General features: G+C 34.3%; 1 pseudogene across 1 annotated transcript; it reads left to right on the plus strand.

The window, feature by feature from the left end:
• The first annotated feature begins 11,778 nt into the window (after positions 1–11,778).
• LOC149234985 (uncharacterized) lies at positions 11,779–18,856 on the plus strand (annotated as a pseudogene). The gene is made up of 12 exons (XR_016245865.1): positions 11,779–12,319; positions 13,335–13,408; positions 13,660–13,778; positions 14,010–14,221; positions 14,655–14,710; positions 14,801–14,871; positions 14,971–15,056; positions 16,334–16,483; positions 16,892–17,108; positions 17,208–17,293; positions 17,459–17,550; positions 17,696–18,856. The product of XR_016245865.1 is annotated as an uncharacterized LOC149234985 (transcript).
• The last annotated feature ends 1,616 nt before the right edge of the window (positions 18,857–20,472 follow it).

Raw genomic sequence — 20,472 nt, forward strand, 5'->3', positions numbered from 1 at the left:
ATATCATTTTGCACCATAAAATATCATTATTTACATAATAGATGTATTATAATTTAATTGTAAAAATGTGATATTTTAATTTGAAAAAATATAACATTAATTTAAAAATAAAATATTTTGTATTTTAATTATAACTCTATAATACTCTTATTATGATGTTTCGGGTTGCAGTATATCTAGAGAATCATGGAGAAAGATTGAAATGATCCAAAAACAATTTATAACTTACAACCTCAAGATTAAAGGAAATACTCCTTACCCTATCCTCTTGATTGAAGGTAGCCTCTCCCTCATTGAAAGCATAACTATGTTTAGGTATCTGGTGTAAAGAACTTGTACAACATGGAAGCTATGATACTCCCAAAATTGCTTCTAACTCTAGTCAAAACCCCCACCTCCAGCTCAAGCAAGGCTACCATAAGGATGCCCAGTCCTGGCTCAAAAATTGGGGGATAAAGGAGGAGATCATCTTGGAGAATAAGGATAATATTAAAAATACTATTATTTCCAAATTCAAGGATAAGTTGTGGGATGATAAGAAGTTAGAGGGGAAAATGAAACTAAGATATTATAAGGAGGTGATCAACCCCACTCTTGATAACCAGAATTATCTTTCTGCCTTGACCAGTGCTAAGAAGAAAATGAACATTACTAAGATAAGAACTAATTCTCATGAGCTTCAAAGTGAAAATGAGCGTTGGTCTATTCACAAAACACCTTGGGACAAAAGAATCTGCCCCTTTGCAATACTAAAAGAGTTCAAATTCATTCCAACATTCACTCAACTTTTTAATTATAATGCTTTCCTTTTCTTTTCTTTTTTGTTGTATTCCTTATACGCAACTTCCCAGATTCTCGTATAATTATTGAGAATAGACCTTAGATTGCTTCTTATTGAGAATATACCGTGGATTGCTTCTTTTGAAAAAACACTTTAAAAGGATTTTCAAATACTTCAAAAATTAAAGTGTCATTGAAATCACACGCTAATTCCTTTGAAATTCCATAAGAGTTTTAGATTCCGTTTCAAACAAGGTAGCATGATACAATAAATTAACCACTTTAATATTGAGATATGCTGACCAATATAAGTGGGATTGGCCCACGCTTCATATTCACTCGAGCCAAGGCGGAGACGCTTTTTATGCGATAGGCCATGAAACCCATGGTTGCCGCTTCCCTAGGTTTGTGATGAAAATATTATATATGGTTTAAGTGTTATGTTTTGTTAATTATTTTTAATTTTGTTTGGTTTTTTTTTTCAAATGGTGGATATTTTTAAAGTTTATTTATATTATCCATCCATATAAATATATTTTACAGGATATTGTTCAAATTTATTTCAAGATGAAAATAATAATAATAAATTAAAAAATATATGTCAAATTAATTAAATATAAAATAAAGTATAATAAGAAAATACTCATTATTTAAATATTTGAATCCATCTCAAATAAGCATTTTATAAAATAATTTTTATTTTTGATATTTCATCATTAAAAGATATTTATCTATCATTTTTTATTTGATATAGATGAGTATAGAATTTTAAATCTCATTTATGGATATAAAATGTGCAATAATTTGGTTTCATTTTTTTCTTCGTTATTGGTTATTTTCTATTCTTTTAATCACAATAATCATTATCCTAGTTTCTAGAACAAGTATGAGGAAAGATAATGCATTTTACAAAGTAGAGGTAGTCATATAAGGTGAAGTTCAATCACCCAAGTAGTTAAGGTGTGACAACTTAAAAAACACTATGATGAGGTGATAATGTTCCAATTTCATCATAATCAAAACACAACAACAATTATACCACTATTAACATGTACAGAAGTGAGGAGATGTGTGTAAGGATATATGTGTTTATAGAAATTATTAACTTATGGACCTTTTTTCCCAATTATATGAGATATGAGATTGAGTAAGATAGTATGGGAGGCTTAATAATGGAAATAATATTGTTGTCTTGGGCATAATAGCATTTTCTATCATTAAAGCAACTCAAGCCTTTAGAGGTTTGTAGGGTTAGATGATGCAATATTGATCTAATGGGATACATGTAAGACCTAACTTAAGAGCATACATATATAATGGGAGACAAGAATATGGATAGGGTGATACAAATTGAGATTATGTGAGATCCACATTCATGGAAGTACTACCCAAATGATGATGATATGTAATTAGAATATGACAAAATAAATGAAATGCCAAAAATATTTATCCAAAAAGCACATACACATTAAAATTAAATGATAATGTATCATTGAACTACATTGAAAAATTTGTGATGTGCCTAGTGCCACCCCCTTGGTTTTCAAGGCATCCATTTAAATACTCTTCCTCCATTATCAACTTAAATTTACCACTAATAAATGGATTTGTCTTCCATTATCTAATACCCACCATCTAATGCATATTGAGATGAATTATAAATGCGAATATGACTTCTAAGACATATCACCATAGTAAAGCACTCAAGAAATATGTTCATTGTCATCATATGATGTATAACCCATTCATAGTCATAATATATTGACCAAAATTCACCATTTCCCATTCAATTAATAGATTTGATGCAATAATGCATTCATCAGAATCATCTGATTTGAGTTTATCTGAGTTTGAACATAGTGAAGAACAAGTGAATGTCCAACAGTACAATTGCATAGATGTTGATGAGTGCAACCGAAGCCCTTCTGAGACAGACTCAGACTTTAGCTGAGAAACAGAAACAGAAAAGCAACAACCAAAGAGAAAGTGTGTATGGCACACACTATTAATGATGATGAATCAAAATTTCTGGCAGGCATCAAGATGCTTGCAGAAGGAGAAATGAAAGAAAAACTTCTAGAAACTTTTTTACAAATCAGACATAGAGATCTTGGTAATACCTCAAAAGGTAATATTTCTAAAGCACTATTTGTTGACGCTTCTTATAAGAAAAACAAAAAATATTTTCAAAGAAACCAACAACATACAAAACCAAGGTCTTTAACTCTAGGATAAGTCAGTCATGAGATTCATCATTTAAAAAAGGAAATATTTGAGTTGAAAGAAAAAATCTCTCAGATAGAAAAAGGAAAATGGCAAGAACCAGCAGAAAATCCTAATGTCGAGATTTTTGAAGATATGCAAAATAGTGGCATAGGGTTTGGAAATATGAAGATCATGACCATTCAGTATCAGCAGCACCATGTACTATTAAATGTTAATATACAAGGAGAAAACTTCACTCTCAAAACATTAATAGATTTGGTTGCAGACATAAATGTTTTAAACAAAAAAGTGATCCCAGCCAAATACTAGACACCTGCATATAGGCAAGTCACTAGGGTAGGTACACAAGATTTTCAATATGAAGTCTCCAGTGCAACTCTTTGTTTTTCAAGATATTGTATGAAAATGAAGTTTGTAGTCAGAAATATTCCAATTGACTATATTTTAGGAAATATTTTTCTTGTTGTTGTTGAACCACATGGATCGGCCAGATTACAAGATGGCAAAGTTGGTTATTATATATATGTCCTTGATAACAAAGATTTCTTACAAACCATCACATTACCTTTTATTTCAACACCAAGAATATCCACCATGGTTCAGACTAAGCAAGAAGTTAATCTGACAGAAAGAAAATTGGGAGAATTAAAAAACTTCAAGTCCTCTCTCAGAATTAATGAACAACTATAGTCCCCAAAGGTACAACAAAAAATATCAGAGCTCAGAGAGAAATTAGAAAAGGATTGTTGTTCTGAAAACCCAAATTCTTTCTGGCATAGAAAGAAACACAGAGTTTCATTGTCATTCAAACAAGAATATGATGGAAAATCATGCAAGATTCAAGCCATATCTATGAACAACGAATACAAAACTCTGTGCTAAAGAAATCTCATATCTCTTAAAAAGAAGATTGATCAAAGAATCTAGCAGTCCCTGGAACTATTACGGGTTCTATGTAAATAAACACTCATAACATATTAGAGGTGTTCCCATATTATTAGTAAATTACAAACCTCTAAATTAAGTACTAGCAGATGATACATATCCTATTCCCCACAAAGGAAGCCTAATAAGTCGAATAGCAGGAGCTAAAGTTTTCTCTAAATTTGATATGAAATCTGGGTTTTAACTGGTTACGGTAAAAGAAGAATATAGAGTCAAAACTGCCTTCAACATTCCTGTTGGTCATCATGAGTGGAATGTCATGCCCTTGGCCTAAAACATGCACCATCCAAATTTCAAAAGTTCATGGACTAGGTTTTCAAGCCATACTTTGATTGGCTCATTGTATATATTGATGATGTGTTAATATTCTCTAAATTTGTAGAAGAACATTTCAAACATGTACAAATTTTTACACAGGTAGTCAAGAGAAGTGGGTTCGTACTAAGCAAGAAGAAAATGGAATTGTTTCAAACAAAGATCAAATTCCTAGGACATACTATTGAGGATGGCCAAATTACATTACAAAATCATGCACTTGAATTTGCTGATAAATTTCCAGATATGATCACAGATAAAAAACAATTGCAGAGATTCCTAGGTTGTTTGAACTACATCAACAATTTCTATGAAGGATGTTGCCATGACATAAAATTGTTAAATCAAAGATTGAAAAAATATCCAACGCCTTGGACTTCAAAACATACCAATGCCATCAGAAAAATAAAATCTAAGGTAAAAACTTCACCTATTCTCTACCTTGCAGATGAGGATTTGCAAAAAATTGTAGAAAGTGATGCCAGCAACGTTGGATGGGGAGGTATTCTCAAGAAAACTAAAGAAGAAGAAGAACAAGTTATACAGTTTGCTTCAGGCACATGGAACCAAGCAGAACAAAACTATTCTACAATTGAAAAAGAGGTAAAAGTTGCATGGAATTATATAGACAAATTTGACATCAACCTCATGCATAAAAGGTTTCTTCTCAAGACTGATGTTGCTGGTTTAAAGAAAGTGTTAACAAAAGACATCAAAAAGCCTGGAGAATCCAAGTTTTCCAGATGGCAGGCTTTGTTTGCAAATTTTGATTTTGATGTCGAGCATATAAAGGGAGAAAGAAATTGTCTACCAGATTTTTTGAGTCAGGAGTATCTGGAAAAAGAAAATCATCTAATGGTTATTGTCTCCGACTTTTGTGTGATTTGATCCACATCTCGAAATCTCAGTATGATTGTCTTTTGGTGTGATTTGATCCATATCTCGGAATCTCAGTGCGATTGTTTGATGTTTGTCCCCTTCTCATCCTATAAAAAGAGAGAAGTAAGGCTCATTGGGGCATTCGAAGTTGGAGTGTCTGAGAGTTAGAGTCTTGTTGTTTGAAGTTTGAGATAATCTTCATGCTCTGCATCTGTGAACAATTGTGTTCGATCTGCTTTCATCAGGAAGAAAGTCTCTTTTAGAGTCGAGGTTGAAAAGCCTGCATATCAGAGCCTAACAACCTTGGTAAGAACCTAAAGTGGCTAAACTCATTAAGTTTGAGTCTGTGTTTTTTTAGAAAGTTCAAAGACAGAGTTTGCAAAAGGCCAGGTAGCCTCTGGAATGCATCTTAATTTGAGGTGCAGCATCTGGTAAATGCCCAAGCAGTTTATATCTGATTGAAGTTTCTCTAAGTCTTCTAGCATTGTAATTCATCTTTCAAAATCAATGAAAGAGAGAAGTTTTTCAAAATGTTCTACATGAGTTTATGTTCTATTATGTTATTTTAAATATTCTGTGAGATGAGAGGTTCATCTAAAGTTCATTGGAGGTTCACCGAGGATCGAGGGACGTTTTGCTCGTATTGACAAGAGATCGTTGAAGAACATTATTGCTTGAAAATCTAGAAGTTCAAGTAAGAATTCGTGTATTCATCACAGAAAACATAGAAATTACATAGCAAGCTTTATTTTCTCCTTAGTAACAATAATAATTATATATTTTACATATTCTTAACTATTAAATCTAATCAAAATAAAAAAATTAAACTTTCTAATCAAACAAATTTATTTTGTCACCTAGGTGGAAAAACCTATCAACTCAGGTGTCAAAACCAACAGTGAGGACAGCCATCTCTGGCTGCTATCCGCGAATGTCGGTTTGACTCATCACAGTTAGATAGAAAAACCACGCCACCTGAAATAACCCGCTGGTGGTCCGTAAGGGAGCAGGCTCATCACTCCTGCCAGATGCCTCTGGGTCTTGGGCCGTTAACCTGTTTCCTTACATCCGAGGAAGACGAGCTCTTAGCCAAGCAGAAGCAGTTTTACGGCATACTCCAGGCCGATAAACAAATTTATTTTATCTTCTATGCTAATTTTAAATTCATTTAAAAATATATATTTTTATTTAATTTAATAAAATATTAAAGCAAGTTTATTATATACCAAAAACCATTAATCAAGCTCAATTTTCTTATATGTCCATTCTAAATTCATCTAAAAGTTTTCAAAATCATGAATGAAGCTTAATTTGTCTTATATGTCCACTCTAAATTTATTTTAAAAAACTATTTATCAATTTTAATTTAATAAAATATAAATACACAATTTATAAGTATATTATATAGCAAAAATAATTAATAGCTGTTATTTGTGGAAATTTTCCTTTTTCAAAATGAACATTGCTTTCCTAGGTGTCCCACTTCCAAGAATTTAGTATATTTTGTGTTGGACAGATCCCAGATTGTTTAAAAAAATCAATCCACTCATATCAAATCAAATCATGTTGTTTTCGAATATTTTAAAAAGAGGTGGCAGGAAAGAAATTAAAACCGAATAAAATGCAAAAGAATTTAATAGATGATGCGTGTCGTTGAAATCATGCGTGGTTATTTTGAAATTCTCTAAGAATTTTAGAATTTTGGATTTAGTTTCAATATTAGTATTATTCCTCCAGGTTCACGTTCACTGAAGCCAAGGCCAATGCGGCCTAGCCGCGATAGTAATCGCATCAACGCTAATATATTATTAAAATATATGTTTTTTATATATCAACATAGTTGTATTATATTTATTTTAGAATGGAATTTTTATCATTTTAAGATATCACTGGATTCGCACATATTATATATTTAGAAATTTATATTCATAATTTTAATTTAATTATTAATTAATAGATAAATAATGGTAATTTATATCAATAATTTTAATTTAATTATTAATAATTAATAAATAAATGATAGTAGAGATTTAATTTCTATGAAATATTTTAAAATATATTTGCTCATAGTAATAAATTAAAAAATGAGATTTATGTTTAAAATAATCATGTTATTTTTTTCTTTCTAATTAAATTGATTAATTAAAAAGAAATATGAACAAGTATGAGGTGAAATGATTTATGATTTTTTAGACATTTAGTATTTATAAGTCATAATAATAACTCATGATATTGTAACAAGCTTATAATTTCAATAGTAAAGCAGGTATGAATATGTATACTTAAAAATATTGTTAAATTATAATTGTAACATGAATATTGTTACATGTTTATATATATATATATATATATATATATATATATAACTCATATATTAATTCATTTTATAATTAATAATAATAATAATTTAAAATTATAATATTCATTTTATAATTAATAATAATAATTTAAAATAAATTGTAATTTAGTTAATTTTTATGATTTTTTTAATCTTTTAAACTCTCTCAAAAGATAACATGGAACTAAGAAGAAGATCTGTTTCATTCAGAGAACTTCAGAAAGAAGAAACACAAGAAAATAATTTTGATATGGCAAATATGTTTCATAGTGCATCATCTTCAATGATTAACTCTACAGAAATAGAGTTAATAGAAAGTCAGCCATCAGCCCGATGGGCTCTCCCTTCCATAAGCCCATCAGAAGTTTATGGTGATTTATCTGTGTTTCATTTGAAAGCTATAACTAGAGTCACTGTTAAAGAATGTGTCTCTCAGATCCAAGAAAATGTTGAATCCATTCAAACCATTTCCCTTTTAGATCCTAAAAAGCTTCAGGAAGAAGCTCGAAGACATGGTACTTCTTATCTACATCTTGGTTGTATCCGGGTGGGCATAAATTCTTTAACCCACAGAGGGCTTAATACATATGTGTTGGCTACTATCAGAGATCTCACGCATAACAAATATACTGATTCATTAATTGGTGGTATCGTGGCTCCTTTATCAAATGGTCATGTATGGTTTGATTGCCACCCAAATTTCTCAGTATATGTGTATGATGAACACATAAAGGACAAACATTGCAGTTCATACTGGTGGGTGTTTCAGGCACACCAACACATTATATCCAGCCATTCTGCATACACCCAGTCAAGAGTCAAAATCCAACACCCTGGTAATCACAGATGCTCACAATCAAAAGATTGAGCACCAAACCATCAAATGGGAAGATCTCAGCTTTCCTGAAAACTAGGTAATAGATCTACCTCAGTTGCCCAATGTTCAAAGTATCACGACTGCTCAGATACAAGAAGGACCAGCTAAAGCTACTCTATTCTTCCCTAGAAGATCTACTTTGGATTGCAAAAGAATACAAGAATCCTGTCAAGCGACAAAATACCATATAAACCCCAACCATATTTCATGTCAGCCATCTACTTCCACATCTATAAATACTCCATTTGTAAGCTTCTCACTTGTTGATTTACTTGAACTTTCTCAGCTATTAAATTTTTCCACTCTCGAAGTAAAATGTCATGTCTGCCAAACAGTTTTTTCTTACAATCTCTCGCAGATCTAGTTCTCCACAAAAATCACAACCCCAGGACTGGAGAGGCCCCTTCCACTGTTACTACAAACTCATGTCCAAACCCAAAATGCTCTGACATTCCATTCCCTCATGACACTATCCTAATGTTTCATGAATTACCCACTCTGGAGAATGAAGACCCCCGTCTCACTGAAATGTTTAGCAAGAAGATCTTAGAAATATCCCAGACAACACCTCATGGCCAATCTATGTTGAAAAATGGAAACTCACTTGGCAATTAAGAAACACTAAAGTAATGGATGCAAATCTACAGCCTCATCAGGACTTACAACACCTTATACCAGAAAGAAAGATTTATGCTAAGTCCAGCACTTGGATACATGATATGGTGTATAAGAATTCAATGATGTATTCTAATCTTGCATACGACTCATTAAGGGAAAGTTTTCATGATTTCAGTCTGATATGGAATGAGGGAAGCAATAGAACCAAAACATTTCATAAATATTATACTATCAATAGAACCAGATATCCTGAACATCCTGCAAGAATAATGTGGCCACAAAAGGATCCAAGCCTTGTATTTCCTGACACTGTCTATAATTTCCAAGGCTATAAAGATCTCTGGTGGGATCTCTTATGCAGAGAAGAAAGATCAGAAATACATTATACATTATTAAAATTTGTACCGGTCTTCATTACACAGTTACTGTTACAACCAAATTGGTTAGAGGAATGTTGGAGATGGTATGGAATAAATAAGATTGATATGGATCCAAGGTACTTTGAAAAAAGACTTTCAAAGTGATTGCCAGGAGTGCATGGAGTGTAATGGCATGGAGTGTTTTCACCTTCGTTGTAAGACTATTACAGATCTATAAAAAAAATCTGATGATCACATATTAGGCTACTTCATGAGAGGACATCATCATTGGTTAGTCTTAACCAAAGTAAACCATTAGATTATCCTCAAGAAACCAATGATTGTCTGAAGGATTTATACAAAAGCATGGGAGACTAGTGCAGCATACCATCGAATGGGAAGATCTTAGCTTTCCTGAAAACTGGGTAGTAGATCTACCTTAGTCGCCCAATGTTCAAAGTATCACGACTGCTCAGATACAAGAAGGACCAGCTAAAGCTACTATGTTCTTCCCTAGAAGATCTACTTTGGATTGCAAAAGAATACAAGAATCTTGTCAAGCGACAAAATACCATATAAACCCCGACCATATTCCATGTCAGCCATCTACTTCCACATCTATAAATACTCCATTTGTAAGCTTCTCACGTGTTGATTTACTTGAACTTTCTCAGCTATTAAATTTTTCCACTCTCGAAGTAAAATGTCATGTCTGCAAAACAGTTGTTTTCTTACAATCTCTCGCAAATCTGGTTCTCCACAAAAATCACAACTCCAGGACTGGAGAGGCCCCTTCCACTGTTACTACAAACTCATGTCCAAACCCAAAATGCTCTGACATTCCATTCCCTCATGACACTATCCTTCATGAATTACCCACTATGGAGAATGAAGACCCCCGTCTCACTGAAATGTTTAGCAAGAAGATCTTAGAACAATTGTGTTCGATCTGCGTTCATCAGGAAGAAAGTCTCTTTTAGAGTCGAGTTTGAAAAGCCTGCATATCAGGGCCTAACAACCTTGGTAAGAACCTAAAGTGGCTGAACTCATTAAGTTTGAGTCTGTGTTTTTCTTAGAAAGTTCAAAGACAGAGTTTGCAAAAGGCCAGGTAGCCTCTGGAATGCATCTTAGATTGAGGTGTAGCATTTGGTAAATGCCCAAGTAGTCTATCTCTGATTGAAGTTTCTCTAAGTCTTCCAGCATTGTAATTCATCTTTTGAAATCAATAAAATAGAGAAGTTTTTCAAAATGTTCCGCATGACTTTATGTTCTCTTATGTTATTTTAAATATTCTGTGAGAGGAGAGGTTCATCCAAGGTTCGTCAGAGGTTCACCAAGGATCGAGGGACATTTTGCTCGTGTTGACAAGAGGTCGTTGAAGAGCATTATTGCGTGAAGATCCAGAAATTCATATACGAATTCGTGTAAAAATTCGTGTATTCATCACAAAAAAAAACATAGAAATTATATAACAAGCTTCATTTTCTCCTTAGTAACAATAATAATTATATATTTTACATATTTTTAACTATTAAATCTACTCAAAATAAAAAATAAAACTTTCTAATCAAACAAATTTATTTTATCTTCTATGCTCATTTAAAATTCATTTAAAATATATATATTTTTATTTTATTAAAAATTAAAAAATATATATTTTTATTTAATTTAATTTAATAAAATATTGGAGCAACTTTATTATATAAACCAAAAACTATTAATCAAGCTCAATTTTCTTATATGTCCGTTCTAAATTCATCTCAAAGTTTTCAAAATCATGAATGAAGCTTAATCTGTCCGATATGTCCACTCTAAATTCATTTAAAAAAAAACTATTCAATTTTAATTTAATAAAATATAAATACACAATTTATAAGTTTATTATATAGCAAAAATAATTAATAGCTGTTATTTGTGGAAATTTTCCCTTTTCAAAATGAACATTGCTTTGCTAGGTGTCCCATTTGTCTGTCTTATACGCAACTTCCAAGAATTTCGTATATTTTGTGTTGGACAGATCCCAGATTGTTTTTTTTTTTTTTTAAATAAAAATAAATAAATAAAATAAAATCATGTTATTTTTGAATATTTTAAAAAAAAGGTGGCAGGAAAGAAATTAAAACCGAATAAAATGCAAAAGAATCTAATAGATGATGCGTGTCGTTGAAATCATGGGTGGTTATTTTGAAATTCTCTAAGAAGATGATGCGTGTCGTTGAAATCATGGGTGGTTATTTTGAAATTCTTTAAGAATTTTAGATTTAGTTTCAATCAAGTAGAAAACAGAATATATAATTAGGTCGATAGGCCTTCCTTTGAAAGAGACTTTCGTCGTCCTTTTGTTTCTAACGTTGACACCTGGCGTCTAGCGGTCATTCGAATCTTGTTTAATTGACATGTAGCGGTCATTCGAATCTTGTTTAATTGACATGTAGCGTAGGTTCTCGGACTATTCCTCCCTCACCAAAACTGCTTTCCGCGTTCTGCTCTTCCACGACCTGCTACAATAACTCGTCTGCCAATATTACAGGAAATCCTGTGTTCTTTGTTTATAAGGGCGATGTTGTGGGTTCGACCTTGATGATTTCTTTGTCTAATGGATAGGGATTGAGGTTGGGATTTGGGATTCCGGATTTAGCAGCCGTTCGGCCTTTCGGAGGTGTTGATGAGACCATAGATTCAAAGAATCTGCAAGATTTCTTGCTTTTCTTGAGTTCAGAGAGAGAGAGGGCCTTGAGAAAGATTGGATTGAGGTTGGGATTTGGGATTCCGGATTAAGCAGCCGTTCGGCCTTTAGGAGGTGTTGATGAGACCATAGATTCAAAGAATCTGCAAGATTTCTTGCTTTTCTTGAGTTCAGAGAGAGAGGGCCTTGAGAGAGATTGGTTTCAGCAATTTCCTTTTCTTCCATGCCTTTTTTATGCTGGTCGATTCAACGAATTGCAAGGAGCAGCTCGATCAACCTCAAGCGCTTCTGCGACAGTATGTGCTCTTGAATTATTATACACTGCTTTGTTATTAATGGTAAATTCTTTTCTTGGAAGAATTTGGAGATGGTATAAAACTTTAGATTTCATTGGTAAAATTTGTTTGGAAAATGGGTCATTTCACCCTCAATTTGTTACTGGAGATCATTTGAGCCAAAGATTTAGCCTCTCTATAGCGAATTTTGGCTATATATGGCTTGTTAGAGCTCGAAGTGTCTGTGACTTATTCAATAGCATCCGGGACAAATTAATTTAGCATTTCAACGATGAAATTTGGCTGGAAAATGGCGGCTTTTGCTATGCAAATCAGATCAAGCTATTTTTAAGGATTTTAGACACTTACGGCTGTTATATTTCTCGGCTGCTATATTTCGTTAAGCGCTTTAAAGGATAGGCTATCGAGCTTATGCTTGAACAGCGCAGCACTCAGCAGAAAGGAACTTAGGGCCAAGTGCTGTATTTTCTTAGTTGAATATGTCCTTTTCTACTTGTGTTCAAACTTTATAATACAAATATTTCTCTGTGCAAGGTATTAACTGCAAGAGTCTATTTTGTGTAAAACTTTTTGCTATGCCTTTGAATGGCATACATCCTAATTGGAGCAATTTGCTGACGTCTCTATACTTATTTTCTCATCCATCCACCACACTAAGTACAAACCAAAACTAAAGGTTATAGCAGCGATGCGTCGCAGGATTCGAGTTTAGCGCATTTTGCGAAAATGACTATGGGATTCTTCCCAGAGACTTCGGGGTCATCTGGGCCGCAAACCCTAAATCCTGCATCTGCTTCTGCTAGAGTCTTTTGAAACAAAACGTTACAAATTACTGAGAAGGCAGTTTAAAGTTAGCAGTGATGGGGTTTCGAGACACCACCTTCCTTTATTTCTCACAATATGACAGAGTAGGTGAAATGCCTTTATTTCTCACAATATGACAGAGTAGGTGAAATGCCTGAACTGGACTCATTTTTATTTAATAATTGGACGAGTAACAGGTGCTTTCTTTCAGTGCAAGAAGCTTCCGCCAGAGACGTCTTCCTCCCCTCACTTGCTTCGGGCTTCCACTTCAAAGTTCTTTCCAAAGTAAATATCGTTATACTCAGCTCTGTAATTTTCTGAACTTTGTCTCAATTTTACTGTCAAATTTTGTCCCTTCACACTCCTACATTGTTTTCCTTTCAGCCGCAAACCCTAAATCCTGCATCTGCTTCTGCTAAAGTCTCTTGAAATTACTGTTATTTCTTTTAAATGAATTTATGAAACCATAGGTTGCTTAATTTTTTACTCGCGCCAAATGTCTCTGCGTCTGAGGATTAACTTATCTTCTAAATTAGAGTTAAATGCCGTGTCTTCCCCTGTTTCTGCCGCTTCTGGAAGGAAGGCGTGCTGTTGTAATCTGGATCGTTGTCTGGAATCTACAACTCCAACAGTTCCTCTTCAGTATCTGCCCAAGGTACTTGCTTTGAAACCCTATTGTGATGAGCCTCCAGTCTATTTCCGATAATTTTCTAGTATTCCAAGTGTATTTATTTTATCCCTAGTAATGTTAGGCTTGTAGCTAAATGTACATTTTAGGATTTTGATATCTTCTGTTATGAACCCTGTATTTTTAACAACACAATGTTTTCTAGCTGTTCTGTCATTGGCTCTTCATTGATAATAGGAATAATTCTTGGTTTCACAGACATTCATGAAAGGATGGAGGGATTCTGAAGCCAAATCCATGCCCTTCTTCAGTCTTGGTGATCTGTGGGAGTCATTCAACGAGTGGAGTGCATATGGTGCTGGAGTACCGATAGTGTTGAATAGAAGCGACACTGTTATGCAGTATTATGTACCGTCTCTTTCTGCCATTCAACTTTACACTCACCCTTCTGGACCTAATATTGGCACCAGGTAGATTATCCAATTCACCAGTTATTTTCATAGCAAGTCATGTCAAAGGGAGGTTCCTTAAATTTTTCGTAAATCTGACCACAGCTGAATGCTTTTGTATAATAATAATATGGTAAATAAGGCATAATATACACCGTAGCTCCTGTTGTTTTAACTTTAACAATTTATCTCCTGTTGTTTAACAATTTTTTTGGAGAAATCTATCTTTGCAAACGATTCTGCTCTAATGTTGCTCTAGACGATGAAAATATTGCATGCTTTGGCAGCTGTCTATATCAGTTGTCATATCTGAGACAAGATTTTACCTGTCACAATTCAGTGTTAACGCACATGTCTTTCATTGGAGCAATCTCATTTAAAACTTGATAACGTTTGGACACGTGATTCATGTTGGCTCAGTTGAGTCCTGAACATGCTCTGTTTTTTTTTGCAGGTTCCCTGGTGAGGAGAGTGATGCAAGTGATGATTATAGAGATACAGGTAGTGAAGGTAGTAGTAGTAGTGATGAAGCAGAGTGAGACTCAAAATGGTGGGGCATTAAAGTTGCACAAAAAGGCTTTTCTAGTGATGATGGTGAAGGAAGCAGTTGCCCTTCATTTCAATATTTTGAGCGAGCAACTCCATATAGTCGTGAACCTCTCGTTGACAAGGTAAGATTCGGTTATGCATTTATTTTGAGGAATGTTTTATTTCATGGTGTAGTTTCAATTGCGAGGTTAAAATTAATATCTGTTAACTGGACGTTGCAGATTGGAGATCTTGCCAAGGACTTTCCACAGCTGAAAACCTTAAGAAGCATTGATCTGTTGCCAATCAGTTGGCTATCGGTTGCTTGGTATGCCATCAATTATACTTGTGCAATCCTTGATTAAGTTGGTGTGGAGGCCAGTTAGTTATTAAGCATTCTTGTTCTATTGGATTTTGTTCAATGCGATCAGTAACGTCTAGATGAATTTTCATTATCTACCGTTATCTAATTAAAACAAGAATTTCCTTACAGGTACCCGACATACAGGATACCAACAGGTCCAACCTTGCGAGACCTGGCTGCCTGCTTCCTAACTTTTCATTCCCTTTCAATTCCACTAAAAGGTTTGATTCATCTGTTTTCTATTTTCTTTCCCTCCATCTTGTTGCTACTTTGTTCACATAGTTTTCATATCAGTAAAGCTTGTTGCTACTTTGTTCACATAGTTTTCATATCAGTAAAGCATGTTGATGCTTTTTGAATTCTGATTTTCTCACTCCGCATTTGATCTCTAACTGATGTTTTGGCAGATGGTGGCAGTATTCATGTAATACTGGAGGGAAAAGTGTTCCTGTCACTATACTAATCAATTAGCCCTTCTTCTTTTTTTGAAACATATGAAATGACAAGCGTCTCAACCAGTTGAGGAGGCACAGAGCCAGATGCAAGATTTATTGCAGAAATTTCAAGGAACAGAGTTCGTTACACTAGTAGTTAACCACCACTCAGTACAATACACACAAGCTGAATTCTGGTGCAGAACTTGTAGACTACACCCAGTTCAGCTAAAGTAATAATTTTTTCGAAGGGATGACAGTTGATAAATACGATATGATTAAGTTAAACGACAAACAGTTCCACTGTTGTTCATTCATAAATGTAGTGATCTATGTCACTAGTATTTATGGAACATGTCGCTTGATCCGATTGTTGGTCAGCAACACATCCGCCAAGTGTCACTTATATTCTTGAACACGTCTTCTGATCATGATTTTTGTTAACAACACGTCCAATGAACTAATAATGCAAGCTCTCGCTCTCGCGGGGCAGTAGCAGCTATTAATCACATGGGTGAGGGTTTCTGTGTAGGATGGTAGTAATGCATGCTTCCACTATTGAGTCAAAATTATAATGTTTGAATAATCGAATATAAGGGGAGTATTGTGTGCACAATTTTGGCACAACCGTCCTTTTTGTTAGTGGAGAGATATGTAAATTGTTGGATAGTTGTGCCTCTTCTCCCCGGTTTCTTTAGAAAATTTGCCCAACATCAATGGATCAATGCGTTTTCTGTGCACCTGTGCTTTTCTGACAAACAAACTGGATTTTCCGTGAATCTTTTGTTCTTAACTATTTTTCTTTCACTGGCAAGTCACATCACAATCTCTTTTTAAAATCAATGAAGCCCGCAGAGAAGTGTTGAATAGAAGCGACACTATTATGCAGTATTATGTACCGTCTCTTTCTGCCATTCAACTTTACACTCACCCTTCTGGACCTAATATTGGCACCAGGTAGATTATCCAATTCACCAGTTATTTTCATAGCAAGTCATGTCAAAGGGAGGTTCCTTAAATTTTTCGTAAATCTGACCACAGCTGAATGCTTTTGTATAATAATAATATGGTAAATAAAGCATAATATACACCGTAGCTCCTGTTGTTTAACAATTTTTTTTTGGAGAAATCTATCTTTGCAAACGATTCTGCTCTAATGTTGCTCCAGACGATGAAAATATTGCATGCTTTGGCGGCTCTCTATATCAGTTGTGTCATATCCGAAACAAGATTTTGCCTGTCACAATTCAGTGTTAACGCACATGTCTTTCATTGGAGCAATATCATTTAAAACTTGATAACGTTTGGACACGTGATTCATGCTGGCTCAGTTGAGTCCTGAACATGCTCTGTTTTTTTTTGCAGGTTCCCTGGTGAGGAGAGTGATGCAAGTGATGATTATAGAGATACAGGTAGTGAAGGTAGTAGTAGTAGTGATGAAGCAGAGTGAGACTCAAAATGGTGGGGCATTAAAGTTGCACAAAAAGGCTTTTCTAGTGATGATGGTGAAGGAAGCAGTTGCCCTTCATTTCAATATTTTGAGCGAGCAACTCCATATAGTCGTGAACCTCTCGCTGACAAGGTAAGATTCGGTTATGCATTTATTTTGAGGAATGTTTTATTTCATGGTGTAGTTTCAATTGCGAGGTTAAAATTAATATCTGTTAACTGGATGTTGCAGATTGGAGATCTTGCCAAGGACTTTCCACAGCTGAAAACCTTAAGAAGCATTGATCTGTTGCCAATCAGTTGGCTATCGGTTGCTTGGTATGCCATCAATTATACTTGTGCAATCCTTGATTAAGTTGGTGTGGAGGCCAGTTAGTTATTAAGCATTCCTGTTCTATTGGATTTTGTTCAATGCGATCAGTAACGTCTAGATGAATTTTCATTATCTACCGCTATCTAATTAAAACAAGAATTTCCTTACAGGTACCCGATATACAGGATACCAACAGGTCCAACCTTGCGAGACCTGGCTGCCTGCTTCCTAACTTTTCATTCCCTTTCAACTCCACTAAAAGGTTTGATTCATCTGTTTTCTATTTTCTTTCCCTCCATCTTGTTGCTACTTTGTTCACATAGTTTTCATATCAGTAAAGCATGTTGATGCTTTTTGAATTCTGATTTTCTCACTCCCCATTTGATCTCTAACTGATGTTTTGGCAGATGGTGGCAGTATTCATGTAAGTACTGGAGGGAAAAGTGTTCCTGTCACTCCGATAAGCAATTCTGGGGGTTCTCCAAAGATAGCTTTACCAGTGTTTGGTCTAGCTTCTTACAAGTTGAAGGGGACAGTGTGGAGTACTAATGGCAACTGTGAACGACAGCAGGCTAACTCTTTGTTTCAGTTAGCTGATCAATGGTTGAGATTACATCAGGTGAAACATCCAGATTATGATTTTTTCCTTTCACATGGTTCTTCATATGGAGGATGAACTAGGAACATCCATAACAATGGGGTTTTTGTTGAAACGAAAGAATCAGTTGGGTTATGAATGGATTTTTTTATTATAGCCATTAATAAGGAAAAATACCAGGAGTCAGTGGAGTGTGTCCACAAGCAAGTTGAGGGTTGTTCACAAATCTTCGTCTATGATCTCCTCAATATAGTCAAAAGATAAAAATATAAACATTCTCAAAAAGTTCTGCAATAGAAAATGAAAAAATGCGAGTCAAAACTCGTACCAAAAGGGTATATTTAAGAGAGAATGGGTTTTTGGGTAAACCTTTGGCTTGTCTGCTGTAAGAGAAAATTGATGGAAAAAAAAGTGAAAAGAAAAAAAGAATTGCCATTTGTTAAATAGGAGGAAGAGGAAATGCTGAAGGAGATGAAGTGTCCTGCATTCCAAACTCTATGTCAGCACGGCAATGCCATAAACCATTGCAGGTTGAATTTTAAGTCGTGCAGTTTTTTCTCTTCCTTTGATTTCAATTCAGGTACACTCGTTCTCTGGGACGAAAGTTCATGGATGTGGTTGTAGACGACTATCATCCAATTTAGACTGCCTGAGTAGATATTTAATTTAAATCCAAACTTTTGACATGAAAACATTGATTTGTGATGATGGGCTGACAATGGATATTTTCTAGAGTGGTTTCTGAAAAGCTGCGTGCCCAGTGGTGGCAATTGCTATTACTGTGAGAGCATTCGTTGGTTTTCGAGTAATTGTTGAGAGCATTTGAGTATTTTCTCCAAGGGATTTTCGCTACATTAAAACAAATTGTGGCTAGTGTAGGATCAACTTTTGTCCTATCAGGTTCTCTTTGGAGTTAACGGATTAAGAAAATAAGAAAAAAATGAAAAGAAAACCTTTGATTCTGAGTCAATATTAAGATATTTTGTGTCAATTTGCTTCCAATGGTTGATGAATGATTTGATTTTCTTCAACGTGATTAGAAAAGTAGTTATCAATATTTTCCCAATAGTGATCAAAGCATGACGTGAGTTATCTAATTATTTTTTCAAAATTTCCAGTAGTTAATTATTGGGGATGACTAAGTTGCAGAGAGAGCTTTATGTCGATCATATGATTGTTATTGTGTTATACGTCAAGGTGGGAGAAAAAGAAAAGTAAAAGATCAAAATTACGAGAATTTAGCATAAACATTATTTTCATTTTTTTGAGTTGTATGATCAACTATTGTTAGGTGTTGTTAGGTGTTGTTAGGTGAGTGTTCTCATAGTTGACTGTAAAGATGGTTGAAGTACTGGGCTTAGTGGCTTGCTATGTTTGTATTGCTTTGATATATATTTGAAATTATTCAGTGCTGTTCATTTGTCATACTTTGGACATACCTTGGGTGGATATATCTTTTCATTCAAGGAAATGTTTAGGAAAAGTATTATGTTGCTGGAGTTGTGAATTGAGATTTTAAGAAGTTGCTTGGGGCTATTGTGGATATAATAAATTATACTGATAGTTTGGAATGTGCAGGAATTTTGCTTTAGAAACATAGAATAGATGTGGTATCTCCAACTCAGAGTGATGCCCGTGGATTCTCGATCTATAACCAATTTCATGCTTTCTCATCTCAGGAATACCGTAGGCATAGAGTAGGTGGAACTTTCTAATTGGGTATGTAATTACATTTTAATTAAACCGTGGTCACCCCTCTTGGCATGATCTGGTTCTTCTTTCACTGGATGATCACATTGTCACTATCAAAGTGGCCGTGTTAAATCAAGACTTTCTGTTCTAAAGATCACCTTCGTTGTCCATGGCTGGATGCCATGTGCATGACGGTGTCGCCCAGTGTAAAGACCCCTACAACCCTCTGGACTACGCTTCAAATAAACTTGTGACCAATCTTACAAGTTAATGATTATGAAACTTGCATTTGTCCTATTCTGGGGACTTTAAAACAAAAAGTAAAAGATAAAAATTATGAGAATTTAGCATGAACATTATTTTCATTTTTTTGAGTTGTATGATCAATTGTTGCTAGGTTAGTGTTCTCATAGTTGACTGTAAAGATGGCTGAAGTAGTGGGCCTAGTGGCTTGCTATGTTTGTATTGCTTTGATATATATTTGAAATTATTCAGTGTTGTTCATTTGTCATACTTTGGACATACCTTGGGAGGATGTATCTTTTCATTCAAGGAAATGTTTAGGAAAAGTATTATGTTGCTGGAGTTGTGAATTGAGATTTTAAGAAGTTGCTTGGGGCTATTGTGAATATAATAACTTATACTGATAGTGTGGAATGTGTAGGAATTTTGCTTTAGAAACATAGAATAGAGGTAGCGGTATCTCCAACTCAGAGTGATTATGAGAATATATTGCTGATTGATTTCTTGTTGTCAAATTATGGCAGTATCTCCAACCCAGAGTTATTATGAGAATATATTCATGTTTCAATACTTTACTTTGTGTATCTTTATATATGTGCTAGAGCTGTAATGGAATGGTAGAAACTAAAAATAATAATTTGTATAATTTTG

This window comes from Pinus tabuliformis, chromosome 8 (genome assembly GCF_031772625.1).
Source record: "Pinus tabuliformis cultivar Carrire ecotype Pingquan chromosome 8, CPIR1, whole genome shotgun sequence".
NCBI lineage: Eukaryota > Viridiplantae > Streptophyta > Pinopsida > Pinales > Pinaceae > Pinus > Pinus tabuliformis.